The sequence below is a fragment of the Ochotona curzoniae genome, unplaced genomic scaffold (assembly GCF_017591425.1).
Source record: "Ochotona curzoniae isolate NIBS_2020 unplaced genomic scaffold, NIBS_Ocur_1.0 contig_4501, whole genome shotgun sequence".
In the NCBI taxonomy this organism is placed as follows: Eukaryota; Metazoa; Chordata; class Mammalia; order Lagomorpha; family Ochotonidae; genus Ochotona; species Ochotona curzoniae.
Window position 1 is genome coordinate 14,057,504 of NW_024466307.1, and position 19,329 is coordinate 14,076,832.

Consider the following 19,329-nt stretch of genomic DNA (forward strand, 5'->3'; position numbering starts at 1 on the left):
TTTTACCCTGTGCAAAAGGTGATCAAACAGCACTCAATGTGGAGAAACTTTGTTGCTACAGTTTATGAAATTGCCATCACCACCCCAACCTTCAGTCATGACCACCCTGATCTGTCAGCAGCCATCAAATCTTGACAAGACCCTTCCCCAGCAGAAGGGTTATGGTATGCTGCAAGTTCAGGTGCTTGATAGCATTTTTGATAGCTATAATGAACTTCAAAATTAAGACATGCACAGTTTGTAGGGAAATGAGTATTGCACACCCCATAGCAATCTTTTATATGCATTGCAAACCTCAAAATCTCTGACTTGCCTTGTCACAATTTTTGTTTTATTGGGGAGGAGTGGAATCTCTGAGGTATGCCATCTCTAAGGTATGCCTGTAACTGCACAAATGAGTTATGTAAGAAACAAAAAAATGGCTAGTGCTTATCTTGAGAAATTCATGCAGCAGCAGTCACAGATAAAATGATGTGATGTCTGAGATATTTTCTGCAAAGTTGTCTGGATTTGTGGGTGTAGGGAGTGGAGATGTAGATGAGATAGAATTGGGTGTAGGCAGATAATTGGTGAGGCTGGTTGATGGGAGTGTGTGATCTATCATTGTACTCTCTACACTTATGTGTGTGTTTGAGATTTTCTGCCATAAAAGTTTAAGAAAACAATCCCTCCGATAAATATGCTATTGGGTAAATGCCATGAAGGAAAAACTACGTAAATATTTGCAGTGTATAAGAGTATCCAGCCAAGTGGGAATGGTCAACAAAGGTTTTCAAGGAAACCGTGTGTTCTATTCTGCAGCATGACTAATGCCGAGATATTAGCACTGGGTGCGTTCAATCACTTCTTGCAAGCACCCCTGTTTGGTAAGACTCTTATTCCTGGGACGGAGGAGTTAGAGTGGAACAAAAGGCAGACACATCATTCCAGGGACTCTTCAGGAATGCAGGTGTGAAGGATCCATCACTGGTCCCCTTCTCAACCAGAGGACATGACTATGTTAAGGAGTGGGGTGGGTAGTAAGTGGAAGATTGAAGGTGTTGGGGCAGATGCAATAGTATGTGTGAAGCAGGCACTGTGTCTACTGAAGGAGTCCCCTTGTATATGGATGAAGGATGTTTCTATCTCAGCCTCAACTTCTTTCTCTATGCAAGGGACAAGTATAGCAAGATCCAACAGTTGTAAGGAAGACACATAGTTAAGTTTGATTTAGAAGCATAAGTGTAATACAGATTGACATTACAGAGGAAATCAGGATGAATTCTGACCATGTCCTGCTGTGGAGAGGGAGAAGCAGGAGGGGGAAGGGAGGGAAGGGTTGGAGTAGGGAGGCCTTCCTGGAGGAGTGCAGCCAACCATTCCAGGTGAGTAGACTTTCCATAAAAGGAGAGGATGAGGAGGAACATGGTGAGCAGAGTGCTTGCTCTGTTGTGTGGTTGCCCAGCTTTCCCACCTGAACAGTTGCCTAGGTACTATTCCTGCTGGGGCAGGGAGAGATTCCACCCATCACCTCTCTAGGCTTCAGGACAACCCCAGAATGAAAACCCATCTGTCTTCCAGGGATCCACCCAGGGTGACCCCACCCTCAGCCTTCCTGATGCTGTGTACGAGGGAAGCAATAAACAAGCCAAAATATGTGTGTTTTATTAGTTCTTAGAGGTCAAGGTCAAAGGGAAGCAGAATTTTCCTGAGTGGAAGGAAATGCACTTAGGTGAATGGCAGTTTTCATTGACTGCTGCAGCTGACACATTGAATGATGCTATCACCCGCTTTTCCTGCCTGGTTTCTAAGGCTTTTACAAGAAATAGGATTGTGAGAGAGCCTCTTTGGAAGTAAGAGGTTTGGTGGGAGAAGAGCGCGCTCTCTCTCTCTCTGATGAGTGTAGGTTGTTGTCAACTGTCATCTGCAGAAATGATGGGATGCACACCTTAGAGTCTGATTCTTTGGAATAACACTGTATCACATAGAATGAAGCTGCTCTCTGCAACACCAGTATCTATATATCCCATGTGGGTGCTGAGCTGAGTCCCAGTTGCTTCACTATTAGCTCTCTGCTAATGCGCTTGGGAAAACAGTGGAAGGCGGCCTAAGTTCTTGGGCCCGTGGACCCATGTAGGAAATATGGATGAAGCTCTTGGCTCTTGGCCTCAGAATGTAACTTTGTCTTTCAATAAAATAAACTAATATTAAAAAATGATTTGTGTGTGTTTGGGAGAGGGGAAGAGAGAGAGAGAGGATGAAAATATTCCCTCTGCTGGTACATGTCTCATATGCCTACAATGTCTGTTGTTGGGCAAGGAAGAAGTTGGGCACCAGGGCTTCCATATGGGCAACTGGGACTCGACTACCTGTACTGTCATGCTGCCTTCCCAAGTCTGCTGTAACAAGAAGCTGGAATATGGAGAGGAGAGTCCCAGCATCTCAATGTGAAACACACACAACCCATGCCCCATCATAATAAGGTCTAGGCCAAATGCCACCACCGAGGAGGAAAATTTTTCATGTATTTCATTTTGGAAATTGGTCATAGTCCTAAAACTGTTAGCTTGGGATATCCTTCCCTTTTTAAATTAAGATATTTTAATACGACTGAAGAGAGAAAATAGATTCCATGAAAACTTTATTTGCATAGTTATTAATTTATTAACTTATCTATCAAGTGCTAAGTACTGGAGGTAAGTGTTGTGAGGAAAGTAGAGAATGCTGTCTCTGTTTTAAGGTACCTACAGCTAAATGGCTCACTTAGACAAAAAGGCATTTTGGGGCCGGTGCAATGTGCACTCAGGCTAAGCTCCAGCCTGCAGCCCCAGTATCCCACATGGGCAGCAATTTGTGACCCAGCTGCTCTGCTTCCCATCCAGGTCCCTGCTTATGGACTGGGAAAGCAGCGTTCTTGTGCCAAGGCCTTTGGAGCTTGTGCCCATGTGGGAGATCTGGAAGAGGCTCCTGGCTCATGGCTTTGGATCAGCTCAGCTCTGGCCATTGTGGCCATTTAGGGAGTGTACCTGTGGACAGAAGATCTCTTTCTCTCTCTCTTTGTAGCTCTGTTTTTCAAATAAAAATAAAATACATTAAAAAAATAAGCACTTTATTCTCTAAAGGACAGTTAGTTTAATAAGTGCTGTAACAGTTCAGATAAGGCAGATATTTCTTCTGACTGACAGGATTCAAGAAAAGCTTGATGGGAGTGCCTTTTGAGCTAAGGGTCAAGAATAAATAGGGTGATAATGAGATAGATAATTACAGACTGATGGCATGGCAAAGCACAGACACTACTGGGGCAATATGTACTCCTATTCAATTGAAGCATATGCAATGACGTGATGTTAGCAATTATTGCTGTGTGCTTACTGTCTGCATACATTGCTTCCAATCTATACAGTCCCACAAGAGAGACACTTAATCCCCTTTACAGACGGAAAGGTCTATTACAGAGAAGTCACTGAACTCACTTGTAAGTCTTTAGCTATTCAGTGGTGGTGTTGGACGTCAGCTCCAGAGCTGTGTGGTTCCATGTCTGTCATCTTGGCTATAATCGTGGCTCATGTTCATGGAGGAGAAAGTGAGAAATAATGCTAGGGGGCTAAATTACAAAGGCTGAACTTCATTCAGTGAAAATGTAGGGTAAACGGCAGGAGGAATGTTAGCCATCGGAGTATCTTTTGAGAGCAAATTTACTCATTAGGTTTGGTTCTCAAACCTGAGTTCTATGTCTCACTCAGGAATACAGGAGGGGGCAAAGATTAAAATTACTTGAAAAAAGTCTTGTTAATAGTTTCTCTGGCTAAAGAGTGTTCTTAGCTAGGGTAAAATGATGATAGTGACAGTAAATCAGGTGTCATCAACCAAATGCCACTTATTGAATGCTAAAATCAGGCCAAAAATTACACCAGACCTGATACTTACAATTACATGTAGCATGGTTGCATGGGTTGTCACCTTGAAGTGGTATAATATGCAGAGATACAAACCCGGAAAGAACTGGTTCAAATCCTACCTCCACCCTATTGTTATTTTCTTACTATAGGCAAGTTAATAATTATGAATCTCACATTCTCTATCTGTAAAGTAAGTATACATACATATGTCACTGAGTTGTGAATGACAGAGAAAATGAACTTACAATGCATTTTATAGCAACCAAGTAGCAATCATTACATAACAGAAATAAAATTTTGCTGTAGAGCATGGGTATTTTTGAGTCTGCCTAAATTGGAAAGTGTGATAATAATTCCACAATATGAATAGTCATAGTATCAAAATTTAGCTTTTTTTAAAATGAGGATTTTCTTTCCTTTACAGATAGAATAATCTACCCAGAATGGCAACTCAGTACATAAGCTTAAATCTCAATGTATTCAGAGAACGGAGAGGGTTTGTATTAGTATATTTAATAGCCAAATACACTGAAAATGGCTGACTGTGGAGCTTCACGAAAAACACAGTTCATTCTTACTACCTTGAAATGAGCTTTTACACCCATTGTATTAATGCAGTTCTGTCTGACTCTTTTTTAATTCTTTTTTTTTTCCAGAAAAAATTCAGCACATCAAAAGTAGGTCACATTGTGCACGGATTTCTTCTTCTAGCATGATATGGGCTTGCATAGTAGATTGTGAGAGAAGCCTTCTCGGAATGTAAAATGAATCTATAGCAAGCATCAGACACATTATAAATTCTGTTTATTGAGAGGATTATTTCAGTTGCTTTGAATAGAATATTATTGCAAAACCACGCTGGTCGGGAAGAACGACTTGGGTTTTTTTTTTTTTTTTTTTTTTTTGTTAAACATTCTTCTATTTGAGGCTCTGGTTGAGAAATCTCCCAGGGGAAGATCTGAAATTGGTGAAAGAAGCAGCCATGGATAGCCTGCCACACAGTTTCATCTTCCTGAAGGCCTCACGCCTCAAGCTTTCATTGGTCTTACATCTTCCTCAGGACACACCCCTCAGTCTAAGACACAGCACCTTGATGAACCGATCCAAAGAAATATTTGCCATAACTTTTCAGTGTATACAATTAGCATTGTTTTTAGGCTCTATTTATGCTCATCCCGTAAAACATGGAATAACTTATATCTAGGATGTATTGTGAAGCTCTCAATTGAATTATAAATGACACCACTAGGTTATAAAGCAGTGAAAAACCATAATGCTCAAATCAGGAGAATATTCTTCGAAAGGATTCTTTTTGGACTTGGTGTGGTAGCACAGCATGTTAATCCACAACCTACAGTGCTAGCATTCCACATGGGCACCAGTTCGAGTCTCAGCTGCTCTACTTCTAATCCAGTTCCCTGCTTATGGACTGGGAAAGCAGTGGAGGATGGCTCAAATCCTCGGGCATCTGCACCCATATGGGTGACCCAGAAGTATTTCTTGGCTTTTGGCTTCAGATCGTCTCAGCTATGGCTGTTGAGGCCATTTGAGGGGTGAGATGGCTCAAGTACTGAATCTCTTGCCACCAGCTGTGTGAGAGACCTACACTAAATACTAAACTTTGATCTGGGTAAGGATTTGGGAAAGAGAACCAGCGAGCGAGATGCCTCTCTCTGTTTCTCTGTGTCTCTCTTTCTTTCTTGCCATCTCAAAAAATTTTTGAGGTTAATATTTAAAGAGTTCTTAACATCATTAAGTTACATGATATTTTTGATATAGCAGAATTAGGGTCACGGATTCAAACCAAATCTTATTCCTATTCGGGACTTAGAGATTGTCAAGACCAGTAAATTTATTTTCAGACAAAGAAATCGGGGCTTACAGAAGAATTTAATCAGCATGCTAGCTTCTTTCCCCTGCCTCCATCCTGGTGAGGGAGCATGACCTTTTTTTTTTTTTTTAGAGTGAGTCTATTCCATAATAAAATATATATAATCCTTGTTGGGTTTTCTAACATCTGCTCCCAAATCCACAGCAAAACTGGATATGTTCTCTGCTTTTGTATTTTCTTGTCTTGGTAGAATTCCCTTCCAGGTTCAAAGGCAACACCTCAGAGCACCACTTTTTAATCCGTGTTTCCACAGCCAGTGGTACGTGTCCTTCAATGCTGTGTGACTTATTCCCGCTTCCAGAATTCAGGTTAGCACATGACTGGAACTTATTTAACACTGTATTTAACATGGCCAAGTTCATGCCAATTCTAAAGGAGTTGTTGCGAAGACTGAGCAGGAACAAACCTCAGACATTTATTTAGACTAATGAAGTAGGGATGGCCAGCAACACACCTTTATGGAGAAACCAATACTAACACTTATTGAACCCTGCCCACCATCCTCCCCAAGGTATTGATTAACCATGGTCTTTCAGAGGTGGGGAGGTGCACCTCAATACAGCAAGTGGCCTTGGAGAAATATGGAAACAGGGCATGTAAAGGCAGTCACAGCAAACAGCAGCTCACATTTACGTGCCCCATCAATATAACAGGCTTCACCTCACGGACATCGTTCCCTGCAGCAATCGTATTTTTGTGATGGCTATTGTTAAAAATATACTTTTTTAGAATGTAAAGGGTGACAGATTAGGAGGGCAGGTTAATGTAGGATTGTGCAAAATGGTATTGCTGAATCTTAACGTTTCTTTAATGATTCTTTCACAGCATGTTTCGATAAAGATTAGTCCATCCAAGCAAAGTGTTATGTGAATAAAATGCAGTGCTGTAGCACCTGTACTTTCAAATAGACTTCATCCAAATATCATGAAATAATTGTTGAAAGTGTGCAACTCAGTGATTTATGGGGTTTTAACAAAGTTATGCGATCATTGCAATCCGATTCTAGACATTTTTATTACCCTTAAGTAAAGCCACATTCTTATTAACAATCATTGTTTTCTTTTCCCAGACTTTGACAACAGCTAATCCTTCTGTCTGAGTGGATTTGCCTATTCTGAACATTTCCTATAAAAGGAATTACACAATATATAACTTTTCATGTCTGTCTTCTTCCATTTACCGTAATGTGTGCAAGGTACATCCATGCTACAGTATGTGTCAATACTTATTATTTTTTAATCACTGAATGATATTCCTTTATATGGATATACTGCATCATAATTATTCTCCATTCCCTAATGGCATTTGGATTGTTTTCACCTTTTGGCAATTAAGAATAATGCTATGATGAGTATTTCTTCACAGGGGTTTGTATAGATATATGTGTTCAGTTCTTTTGGGTTTATACCTGCAAGTGAAATAGGAGAAGGGTAAGTATGTGGAACATTTTGATGAAATCTCAAAATGCTTTTTAAAGCAGCTGTGCCATTCTACACTACCAACAGCAATGTAAAAACACTCCAGGGAGAGGCGTTTGAGCTGGCAGATAAGGGACTGGCTAGGGACACGTGGGTCTCGTCTAAGGGAGACTGGGTTTATGTCCCACTTACTTCGGCTTTGAGTTTCGCAAAGGTGCATCCTGGCAGACATCAGGTGTGGTTCAAGTGGTTGGTTTCCATCACCCCAAGAGAGGTCTGGATTGAGTTTTAGCTTGCAGCTCCAGCAGCTGCATCCATTGCGGGCATTTGGTGAGTGGATCAGTGCATTGGATCTCTTGTCTCTGCATCTCAAATAAATTTTAAAAATTCTTTTAAAGTTTCAATTTATCCATGTCATTTGCTGCAGCTGCTCTTGCTTGTTGTTTTGATTCTAGGCATCGCCAGGCTGAGAAGTGGGAGTTCATTTTCCCAGTGTTGAGTACCTTGTGCTTATTGGCCACTTGTGCATTTTCTTCAAATAAATATGGATTTAAGCACATTTCCATTTTGAAATTGGCTATACATCTTTTTAAATGTTAAGTTGTATAAATTTTTCATATAGTCCAGATACTGTTAGTCCTTTGCTGGATACGAGTTATGGATATTTACTCTTAAGAACTGTGCTTATTTTTATATCAGCTATCTTAGATCTCAAAAAACAGAGGCAGTGGTGAACAGGGAATAGCAATTTAAAATAAATTTGTTTTTAAAATAGATTTGTTTTAAAATCTCAAGAACATAAGGTTTTGGAGGAATTTTTTTATCTTCATAAACTCAACCATCTGGAAATATTTTCCCATTCAAACTTTTGAAGTGGGGGATCTGCCTTTTAAACCAAACTCTTGATTTCATTATGAAGACAGAACATGATGTCCTTGTCTTTGTTCATTTCTCATGGCACTGGCTCTTCATTGTACTCTTTGCTTAATAGGCTATGTGGGAGGAAGCTAATATCACATGTAGGCATTAAGATGTGTACGGAAGACTGATAATGCCACTGATGTAGTTAGTGTCCCCAAATCCCAAGATCAAAGTGCTTCTAGATGGTTTTCCTAACGCCTCTTTTTAAATTATGCATCAATAAGAACAGGAAAAAAAATAGATACATATGGCCTTAAAAGAGCATGTTGCCAGAGCCATCTGAGGTCAACACTTTCTGTTTGGAGATTAATATTTCCTCTTTCTAGTGGGCACAATGGCAAAGAAAATGATAAAAAAATTTTTGCTGCACTAACTCAAATGACCCTAAAACATTCTCTTTCTCAGATGAAAGCAAGTAATATTGGATAGGTTAGATAACTTGCCTTAGATGGCTTATCTAGTTAATGGCCAAATGATGGTATCAGGGTTGGGCTGATCTTCAGCTAACAGCCAGGAGCTTCTACTCGGTCTCCTACATGGATGTAGGGGCCCAGGCACTTGGCCCATCCTCCATTGTTTTCCCAGGCCATTAGCAGGAAACTGGGCTGGCAGTTGAGTACCCAGAACTTGAACCAGCACCCATATGGGATGCTGATACTGCAGGCAGAAGATTAATCTGTACACCACTGTGCCTCCTAATGAGACATAGTAAGTTTTGTTTAATGCAACTAATCATACTGTGAGAAGACTCATAAACATAGAGAGAAAGCTAAAAGAAAATCTGTTACAATGGTTCCCCCTGGCTGTCTTCCAATTTGTACCTTCACAGCAACACTAGTCCCAATTTCCATTTGGGAATCAAGTGGATATGTGAAGGTGACACTGCAGATGGCATGAGTTAATATAATCAGACTTGATCCAATCCAGTGAGAGGTCTCCATTTTCCAATGTGCAGTAACTCTCACTGGCTCACAGAAGATCTGATTTACTCCAATCAAAATGAAGTTAGAATTTTTTGGGGGGGAAACTAGAACACAGATGCTGCTGTCTGTATGCACGAATGGAACCTTAAACTGCCACTGCTACCCTTTTTGCTGTTGCTCTGAGGTCTGGCAGGTGGAATAAGGAACTCTAGGTATCCAGTCTAGGAAGCTGACATAAGTCTCTCAACACCATCACAAGCTCTCCTCTGGAAGGATAATTGGCCTTTGGGCCTTTGTGTCATGTGAATCAACAATCTCCATTTATCTAATAAGCCAATTTTGACACATTCTCTTTTCCTCCTTTTTACAAGAAATCTGGCACTATTTTATTTAATTTGAAAGGACAGGTGATAGAGATAGGAATGCTAGAGTTATTCCATCTGTTGATTTACCCTCACATGGAGAAAAACCAAAGAAATGACTAGTACCAAATGCATGAAAGCATTCCCCTTCACCAGTCAGTTAAAACCCGGGTTAGTTATGAATCGTAGGTGGGGATTGTGACAAAAAAAAAAAAAAGGATTGAGTAAAGAGACGCTTTTGGTGATGATTCTGATTTGTTTTAGTTTCTTATATTCCTTCTAGATCACATATGAAGGCTGCATTTTTATAATAGGATTTTGTAATGTGCCTTTTATGAAATGGTGCAGGTGTGTGTGTGTGTGTGTGTGTGTGTGTGTGTGTGTGGTGTTTGTCGGTATGTGTAATGGATTATTATGTATTTGTAGTCTCCCCAAATTCCTGTGCTGAAACTCTCACTTTCAGCGGATGGATGTGAGGAGGTGGGATCCTTTGGCAGTAATCAGATTTAGATGAGCTCATGAGGGTAGGATCCTCAGGATTTGATCGGTGTTCCTATAAGAAAGCAGAGTAGAGAGTCTCCCTCATCGCCATCTCCGTCCCCTCCTTCATCCCCATTTCCATTTCTATCTCGTCATCTCCAGCTCCATCCACATGTCATCAACATGTTCATCTCTGTCCATCTCCACCTCTCTCTGCTGTTTATAAATTAGCAAGAGGGTCCTTCCCAGGGAAGCGATTTGTTTGTGCCCCCCAGAGCTGTGAGAAATAAATGGCTGCTGTTAAAGTCACCCTACATTCTGATACTGGCAATGATGGCTTCACCATATGGTTGGTTATATAAACAGCTGCCTGAAGCAACACTACCATGTGGGTGTTAAGAGTGTGTGTTGTGTGTGGCTGTTACCATTGGTTTGTGTGTGTGTGTGTGCACGTGTGTGTGTAGCAGTTGGTGTGCAGCCTTGTGGGGGGTGGTATGGGATGGCTGTTGGTGTTTGTTTGTGTGTGTGTGTGTGTGTGTGTGTATGAGTGGTGGGAAGTTTGAGCTGAACTTCTGCCAAGGCATGCCAGTAAATTCTTATCTGTCCATTGGAACAAATGAAACTGGGACTTCCTTGCCTTTTTGAGAAACACAGTTCTTCCTTTCAATTCTTTATCCCTACGCAGTGCTGGTTCCAGTGGTATTCTATAGAAAGTTGTTCAGCTCCAGGGAAAAACACCCCTTCAGCTCTGATGGTGCCACCCTGCTCCCCTGCCCCCACCACACACACACACACATTAAAAAAATCTCTTCAATTCACTTTAGGAGGAGAGAGTGAATGAAATAGCTGAGTGGGAATGAGAGGGAGTGAAAAGAAGATGAGGGAGACACAGAGAATAGAATTTAGGCTGGGAGATTCTGTGCTGCTCATCTTCATATAATGTGTTTTTTTTTTTTCTACCTGAAACATTAGTGTGGCTTTCCAGGGCTAAGAGAACATCTATGGCCTCATGTGCTAGCAAAGGTCAATTTCACAGGCACCCTTATTGGGGACAAAATGAATAGATGCATCATCCCAACACCTTGCCTAAATGCCCTTATTTCCACTAAACCACAGTATCTTCTTTTGGACACATAACCACCTTCCATCCTCGGTGTGCATATTTTTTTTAAAGCTAGTGTGACAGGGATAGCTGTCCTTACCATTTGTTATCTGCTATCTACATATAGGGGCTCCACTTCCATGGCTGCAATTTCCAGAGATAAATTATTCCCTCCAGGATTCTATGCCTCTGTTCTGTCCTCAAAAGTGTTTCCAAACACCTCAATGTCACCCAGCTGTATATGAAGTGTTTGTAATGGACTTGTGGCTGCCACGTCTCCCTGGGATGCTTGCACCAGTGACAGAAGTGCTATGACTTCAGCAGTTTGTCTGCGGTCCTAGTTTCAAGTGCTCAGGCAGGTGTTACAAATGAGTGAAGCAATTAAGTATGTGGCAATGGTGGATTTGGGAGGCCATGTGGAACTGAACAATGAATCTCTCATAAGAAGTTGGCAGCTACCCTTCACCCAGCCTGTTGCTGTCATGATACACTGAGAGCCTCATGTTGCAAGGACATCTACGTTTCCATGAGAGCATTTCTCATAAGGTTTCCTTTCCAATTATGGATATGAGGGTGGAGATGCCATGTGGCACACAAGCCTGCCTTCTGCTGAGGCTTGCGGCTTGAGTTTCTGTGTTCTAGTCTCCTTTAGACCAGTAGACAAGTATGTATTATCAACAAGGGGGGAATAGCACCAACATCACATACGCAGTACTTAATTAATGGTTTTAGCTCACCCTTAGACAAGAATCTCCATAGAAACTTGTGATTAGGACAGACTATAAAGGCTTGCTGGAGACAGTATGCAAATACTTGCCTCCTGCAATAGGATCAACTTTTGCATCAGTGTGAGCCTTGTTGCATTCTGGAGATAACATTGTTCTTATATAGTAATTGGTACTTCAGAGCAACACATCTGTGAGGAGAAATGGTAGTTATACTTTCCATGTGTGTTTAGCCACAGTCTCAGGAGTCTAAGATGGAGGCGTTCATGTTGATGATGGATGGGACTTCTCCACCGACTGCTTTATCCTGGAAGTAACAATAAGTTTACTCCCTGTGAAAAACAGCAAAAACAAACCAAAAAGCAGACTAGAAGCAGAATATCTAAAAACACTGTTTGACATCCTTCATTCTACAAAAGTATATGTGTTTTGTTGTTTTTGTTGGCTGGACTAAAAACAAACAATACTGAATCAATAATTTGAGAATTTAACTCTGATACGCACAACTCTATAGTCAGGAAATAAAGAATTTGTTCGGAAAATGGGCAAAAATCCTGAACAAATTTTGTCAATAAATGATCAACTGGCCTATGAAGCACTGTTCAATATCACTAGTTATCAGAGAAATGCAAACCAGTGGCTCAATGAAGCATAAAATCACAGATATTAGAATGCTTTTTATAAACAAGACAAGAAAGTATCATGGGGTTGTGGAGAAAAGGGGACCCCAATGCACTTCCCTGGGAATTAAACCTAGAACTACCACCTATGTTAATTCTGTTTCTGTAAATCTCCGAAGGAAATGAATTAAACATCTTCAGGACACATAGACACATGCATGTTCATTGAAGTATTATTCACAATAAGCTGGCTATGAAAACAATTTAAGTGTTGACAGATGATTGTATAAAAAATGTAATATTGCATTGGTCCCGCCGTCTACGGGTTCCACATGCTAGGATTCAACCAATATCCAGCTAAAAATATGCATGAGAAAATCGTGTGTTGTCCTGAACTTGTATGATTTATTTTTGTCACTCTTTCTTAAAAATAAAGTAAAACAATCATGTTTGTAGCATTTACATTGTATTAGATATTACAAATAACTCAGCAATGATTTAAAATATACAGGAAGCTGTACCTAGGTATATTAAAAATGACACCATTTTATATAAGGAACTGATCATCTGGATCTACAGGGGCAACAAATGCCTTGAGGATTCCTAGGGATAACTCCATGTGCAATGTGATATGTTTTTCCCCAGTAAGAAAAAAAGAAAATCTTCAATACACATTATAAATAAATTCAGAAGATATTTTCCTAAGTGAAATTAGCCAGACATAGAAAGAGATTCTGGACCACCTCACTTGCATGTGGAATCAAAATCAGTCAAACTCAGAGAAGCAGAGTGGGATAGGGACTAGTCAGGGATGTGGGAGGGCCGAGGAGATTGGTAGATGTTGGTTCAAGGTTCAGATTTCAGTTATAAGATGAACAAACATAGGAGACAGGAAGGGCAACCTGGATATTCTAAATGCATTAATTAACGTCATTGTAGTAGTCATTGTATAGTATCTTGCATATATACTGTCTTTGAAATGTTATTGTAAACCCTAAAGCATTTTTGTTTTGCCATCCTATGGGTAGAAATCAAAATATGATATCACATGTAGGAAATAAGATGTGTTAATCTTTTTTTTTGTCACAACAGAAAAACTGAGAAGAGGAATTTATAAAGAACTGATTCCTTTCTTAGAATTCAAGTGATTGACAATTTGCATTTTTTGAGTCTTTTCTTATTATCTCATAGCATAACAGGAGGCAAAAAGGCAGAGAAGGATGAGAGAAAGAAAGGAGAGACTGAATTCCATCTCCATTACACAACCAGCCTTGTGACAATGACAATCTATTTATGGAGGCTGACTCCTCATGACTTAACCAGCTCGTGAAAATTTCACCTCTTAATACTGTTGCATTTAATAATATATTTTTGAAACATGACTTTGGACTCACATTCAAAGCATAGAGTTTTCAGGAAAATTAATAGATGGAAAGCATCTGGGGCTAGATACTTGACATAAGTTTTTCCACTTAAATAATAATTGTGGATTTAGAGCTAGAGGTTCTAACTCAATCCCATGGGGAGTGAAAGAATAGAAAAACGGTTTGCAGGAGGATTGTCATATTTGGGTTACATGCACCTCAAGGCAGAGGATTGGTCTGTGGAGAGCAGGAGGGATGCAGACAAGGCAAGAAAACTGGAAATCGTGGCCTCTTCATTCCTACAGCAATGACACGACTGGCAAATCCGAATGCCTTATGTCTGCTGCTAATATGTCAGGTATAATATTGAATGAACATGAGAGAAGGGATAATAATGGGACCAAGTTCCTGGATGGCTGTGAAGAGAGAGGAGCCAGAAGTGAGGTGAGGGGGACTAGATCAGGACTGGATAGGAAGCCATTCTGTCCTTCCGCTGAGAGGGGGAAGGAGGTGAGGACAGGTGTGGGTATGTTGGTTTTCAAATCTGCTCTCAGCTCTGACTGCTCCAGGTTCATCTCAGGCAGAGGAGAGCTAGGACATCATTTTTTGGTGGTTTTTCCATGTGCAAAACTTAAAGCAAATAAATACAAATATACAAGTTTAAACACTTTCCCCAGCAACTTAGTTTGAGACTTAGGCCATTTTCATGTTTTGGTATTAGTTTTCTAAACAGATTGGCTCATATCAATAAGACCATGGAACCTGGACATGACCTAGGACTGATATCACAGCTGACAGCTTATCTTCCCAGGTAGGCAGCACACTCTGTTTCTGCAGAACCTGGGTGTTCTTTGTGGCAGGAAGTTGGCACATGGTACCCTACTCCCTCACATCTACAAATGAGTGGGAGACACGATTTCCCAGACTTTAATCAAGATTTCACTGTTGACTTTCAGTTTCCCACTGGCCAGCTGGCATCTCAGTGTTCCACTTTCTAGAAAAACAGCTAAACAATTCTGGTCTTTCCTTTTTCAAATAAGGTTACAGGGTAGGAATCAGTAATGGCTGTTGCAGCCTCTGTGTGTGGCTTCTTGTGTAGCCCTCCGATGCTTCGGTGTTGACACCTCGGTTCTCACGCTGACTTTATCACAACCTCTGTTTCACACTGAGGCCCTTCTGGCTTCTCTAGTGGCCACATTCCCTGTTGCTCCTCACTGGCACTTGGAAATCCCACTGCTGTGTCTTTCCTAAGTCTCAGCAACTCATACAAGAGGATGCTCTGGAGCAGAGCCAGTCCTTGCTTAATTTCCCACAATGGAAGATTTCTCAGTGCTTTCGGAAACAGTTTGAGCATTGACCCAATTCATGACTGAACCCAATACAATGTTTTTCTTCTTTTTATAAGACTTAATACTCTTCTCTGTTCTTTGACCATCATTCAGAGAACTCTATTTTGTCTTCTACATATGGGGTTGGGGCGGGCAGTGTTTTTTAGGGTCAAAGTTGACATAGATTTATTGATTACGTACTCAAGCTTGTTATTGATAATATGATGAAGAAACCATAGAACTAATGTCCACAGTCTGGCGAGAGTGGAAAAATTAAAATCTAGCAGCCATTCTCAAAATACGTCATACAGAATAATCAACCATGTGATTCAACAATACTCCAGCCCATTCTTAGTGGCATGTATTCTTTAAGTTTGCAAAAATATGTGCACTTTTTGTTATGAAAGAGAGAGACAGAGGATGCTAGGCAGCATGCATGCACTGGCTCACTTCCAAAGTGCTTCCAAAGGCCTGGACGAGGCTGGGATGAAGCCAGGACCAGGAATGCAATCTAAATCTTTCACATGGGTAGCAGGGACCTAAACACTTGACTTACCCCACTGCTTCCCAAGGTACATGTATCAGGAATCCTGGGTTAGGAGTCAGATCTAGGATGCAAATACAGGCATTCTGATGTGCAACATGAGCATCTTAACTGGTGTGTTAACTGTAAAACCAGAGTTCTACCCCAAGAATCTTCATTTTTAATAAGCCTGTGAGTGAATAGGGTGATTAGTGGCCACTTGATGATGGTGGAGATGAGTCTGATGCAGAGGGTGTGATAACCACATTCCACCGCCCCCCCAAAAGAAAACCACCAAGAGACAATGTATGAAGGTTAATGGTGAAGGTGGTCACAGAAAGGCTGATTGACTCAGCCAAGGCATGCAGTTCAAGGTCAGAGCAGGCTGAAGTGGGGGTGGTTTGTGACTTCCATGTCTCGCCACATGATTTGTGAACATAAAGTCATTTCCACGTCCCTGTCCTTGGCTTTTTATCTCTATAACCTTCTCTGAATGTTTTTCTAGTTCAGATGCATCCTTATCTCATATATATTTTTGTGTTTCTTTTTATAAGACAATTATACTGTCTGCAACTTCATGGGTTTTGTGCTTTCCTTCCCATTTCTAGGCACGTTGTAATTAAGTAGCAGTTTCCTCCAAAACTCACTTTGCCATCCTTGGCTTCTTTTTCTGAATTTAAGTGACTCTGTTTTTTTCTTTAGTAAGCGAGTTCTTTGTCTTGACCTTGAGCTGAAAATACAGCTTTGCTCTCATCACTGGATGCATCATTTGTGCCTGTCTGGGTGAAAAAAAAAAGGTGTGAATATTGTTTTCTGAAACTGAACTTAGAGGAAAGTGTTCAACAAAGAATGAAACATTTTCTTTCTGGAAATCCACTAGCTTTAATGGACATGAGTCTATAGGTTTCACTCATGGGAATTTTGCAGAGAGAAAATGATGCAACTAGGTTGGGTAGAGCATTGTGTATGGTCATTGCTGTATAATTCAGCACCTTCACATCTGTGTCTTTGAATTTATACTTTGAGATGGAACAAGTGAAAAGTGTATGATGTGCCAATTGTTATGCAGTTAGACTCTTAGATAAGTCATTCTTCAGAAGTGAGAACACAGGTGAATGTTTGATAGAGTGGCTAAGATATCACTTATTACACCTGTACCCCACATGGTAGACTCTGAGTTCAAGTCCTGGTTCCACTTGGATTCCAGAATTCTTGCTAATGTGTAGTCTTGGAGCCAGGAGGTGAGAGTTCCCATATGTGAGACGCAGACAGATTGAGTCCTGACTTTTGGCTTTGGCCTGACCTCGGACCTAGCCCTGCTGTTGTAGGTATTTAGGAAGTGGGGGAAACAGGGCAGGAGACGGGAGGATGATTACTATGTGCATCTCATTGCCTTTTCAAAATAAAATAAAATAAAAAGGACAGTGTCAGGCTGTAAAGTCTTTGAAAGTATTATTTTCATCAAATTAAAAGGGTGAAATATCAGGAAGAAAGTTGGAGGAAAGACGTGGAAAAAGAATTGCCATGCATTTTGTGAAAGAAAATTCTGTAGATTGTTGAAACCCTGCTTTGAGTAGGATTGTATTTTGCTACTCAGATGCTAGGAGGTGGTTAAGTTTAAATGTGGTCTTAAGGCAGGGAACTTAATCTGAAAGGACTGGTGAGTTAAAAAGAAGGGGAAGATTCCTATCTGTTGATTTATCAGTCTATCTACCTATCTATTGTATCATCAATCTACTGTTTTTACCTTTAACTGTCTTTGCTTGTCTTTCTCTCCATAGCTACACCCTGGGATAGAAGGCCAAATGGATCCTGGTTTAGAATGCTGCTGACTGAAAGGTGGGAAGTAAGACCTTAGCAGAACCCAGTCCTTCCAACACCCAGACTGTCATTCTGCCTTGTGTTACTCAAAGTTATTTCGTCTAACTCAGAACCTCGCTGGAAATCATCTCAGAGTCATACTACAATGACTGTTACTGTTGAAAGTGTGTGGTTATGGGGGGGAAGCTGATAGCCTTAATCTTTGTACTGAATACTGTTGACACCCAGTGAAGCTTGTTGGAGATTTTTGTGGGCTTTAAGTCAAATGTGTCTGTGTTTTTAATTATGCTAACTCCACTGCCTCACATTTTTCTAATACATTTTTTTTACGTGACTGATAGGAAGTCATTTGTATAGCAGTAGTTACAACTCTATGTCTTTTTGCTGAAAACATATTCTTCAACTTCCTTGGCTACCTAGCATTTTATATCTCGGAGACGTATATCCTGGAGCTGAGCCGAGCTCATGAAGTTGTATACATTTTCACTTCCCAAAGGAAGCTGTATCACTTGTGAAGTAAGGAGATCGATACAGAATAGAATTCTCTAAGTAACACCAAATATAGCACTGCTGAAGCATTTAGTGGCTTCCTGCTTGTGATATTTATCCAAGCTAGGGAGCTAATTCCAGGTTTGCACCCTCTAGTAGAGTTCATGATTGCAAAATATTTGACACAGCCTTCAAACTTGTCATGGTGTGTGAAGGTTTCTGCTTTTATAGTAGTCTGCAATGAAATTTCATTCAAAGCCCCCAATTCCTGATTAATTCACGTTTCTCTGCATGATTTTAGGGCTGCTATAGTTTTGCAGTTGTGGCTGAATTGTGAACTTCTGAAGAGCATGCATTATACTGTATTGTATCTTCTAAGCGTGAACACTAGGGTGCTGCTTACACATGTTTCTTTTCTGCCTGATGGGCACCACAGATTTTACATTCGGTATTTGTTTTCAATTTCCACAACCCTGTGAGAGAGGCAAACTTTAGCCCTAGTTCTCAGATGAGTAAGTTGAGAAATAGGAAACAGACATCATTTGCCAAAGACAAACAGCTGGCTACGTGATAAAGGGTTGGTTCACAGGCATGAATTCTTCCAGAACGTCATCTATTTGCATCCACACGGTGCATATAGCATTTTAGATAGCTTATTTCCATTAGTAACATGTGTTTAAGTTTCCTTGATGTACTTTCAAAGCTTCCTGGTTCATCTCTTTTTCATTGCCAAATAATACTCCATTGTCTAGATGTATCACAGTTTCTCCATTATCTTACTGTGGGCTATCTGGATTGTTTCCAAGGGTTGGAAATTATAAATAAGGTTGCTATAGACACATGCAGGCTTTGGTGTGCACATTTTCAATAACTGGGTAAATACCAAAGAGTACAATTGCTAGATTTTGTTGTGAGGCTATGTTTGGTATTATAAGAAGTTACCAGCTTGTACACTGTCTTGCATTCCCATTAGCAATAAATAAGGGTCTGTTGCCCCATTTCCTCATCAACCTTTGATACTGCAGGTGTTAGTGAGTTTGACCTTTCTAGTCAATTTGCACTGGTAGCTTTCTGTTGTTTTAATTCACAATTCTCTAATTTCCTACAATGTTGAACATCTTATCAAATGCTTACTTGTGTAGTCTCAAGTTCTCAACTTGGTTTAGCAAAAAAAAAAAAAAACAGTTTTAATTAAGGGTTAAAGGTTTATATGCTATCATTTTATTAGTAAATTTAATACCAATGACCATGCAGGAGGGAAAAAGGGGAAGTGAGACACGGAAAGAAGAGCCAATATTTGTCATTGCCCAGTACTGAAGTTGTGTAGCTCATTGCTTAGTTTCTAGGAGACTTTACAGTGGTCACATAAGCAATTACTTTTCGGAACACCTTGGCTGGTAGGCGTGGGAGGAAAACATTTTCTGCTGACTCAGTTTCCACATCATCAAAGTTTCACTCCGTGGATTAGCTCTCTTCCTCCAAAC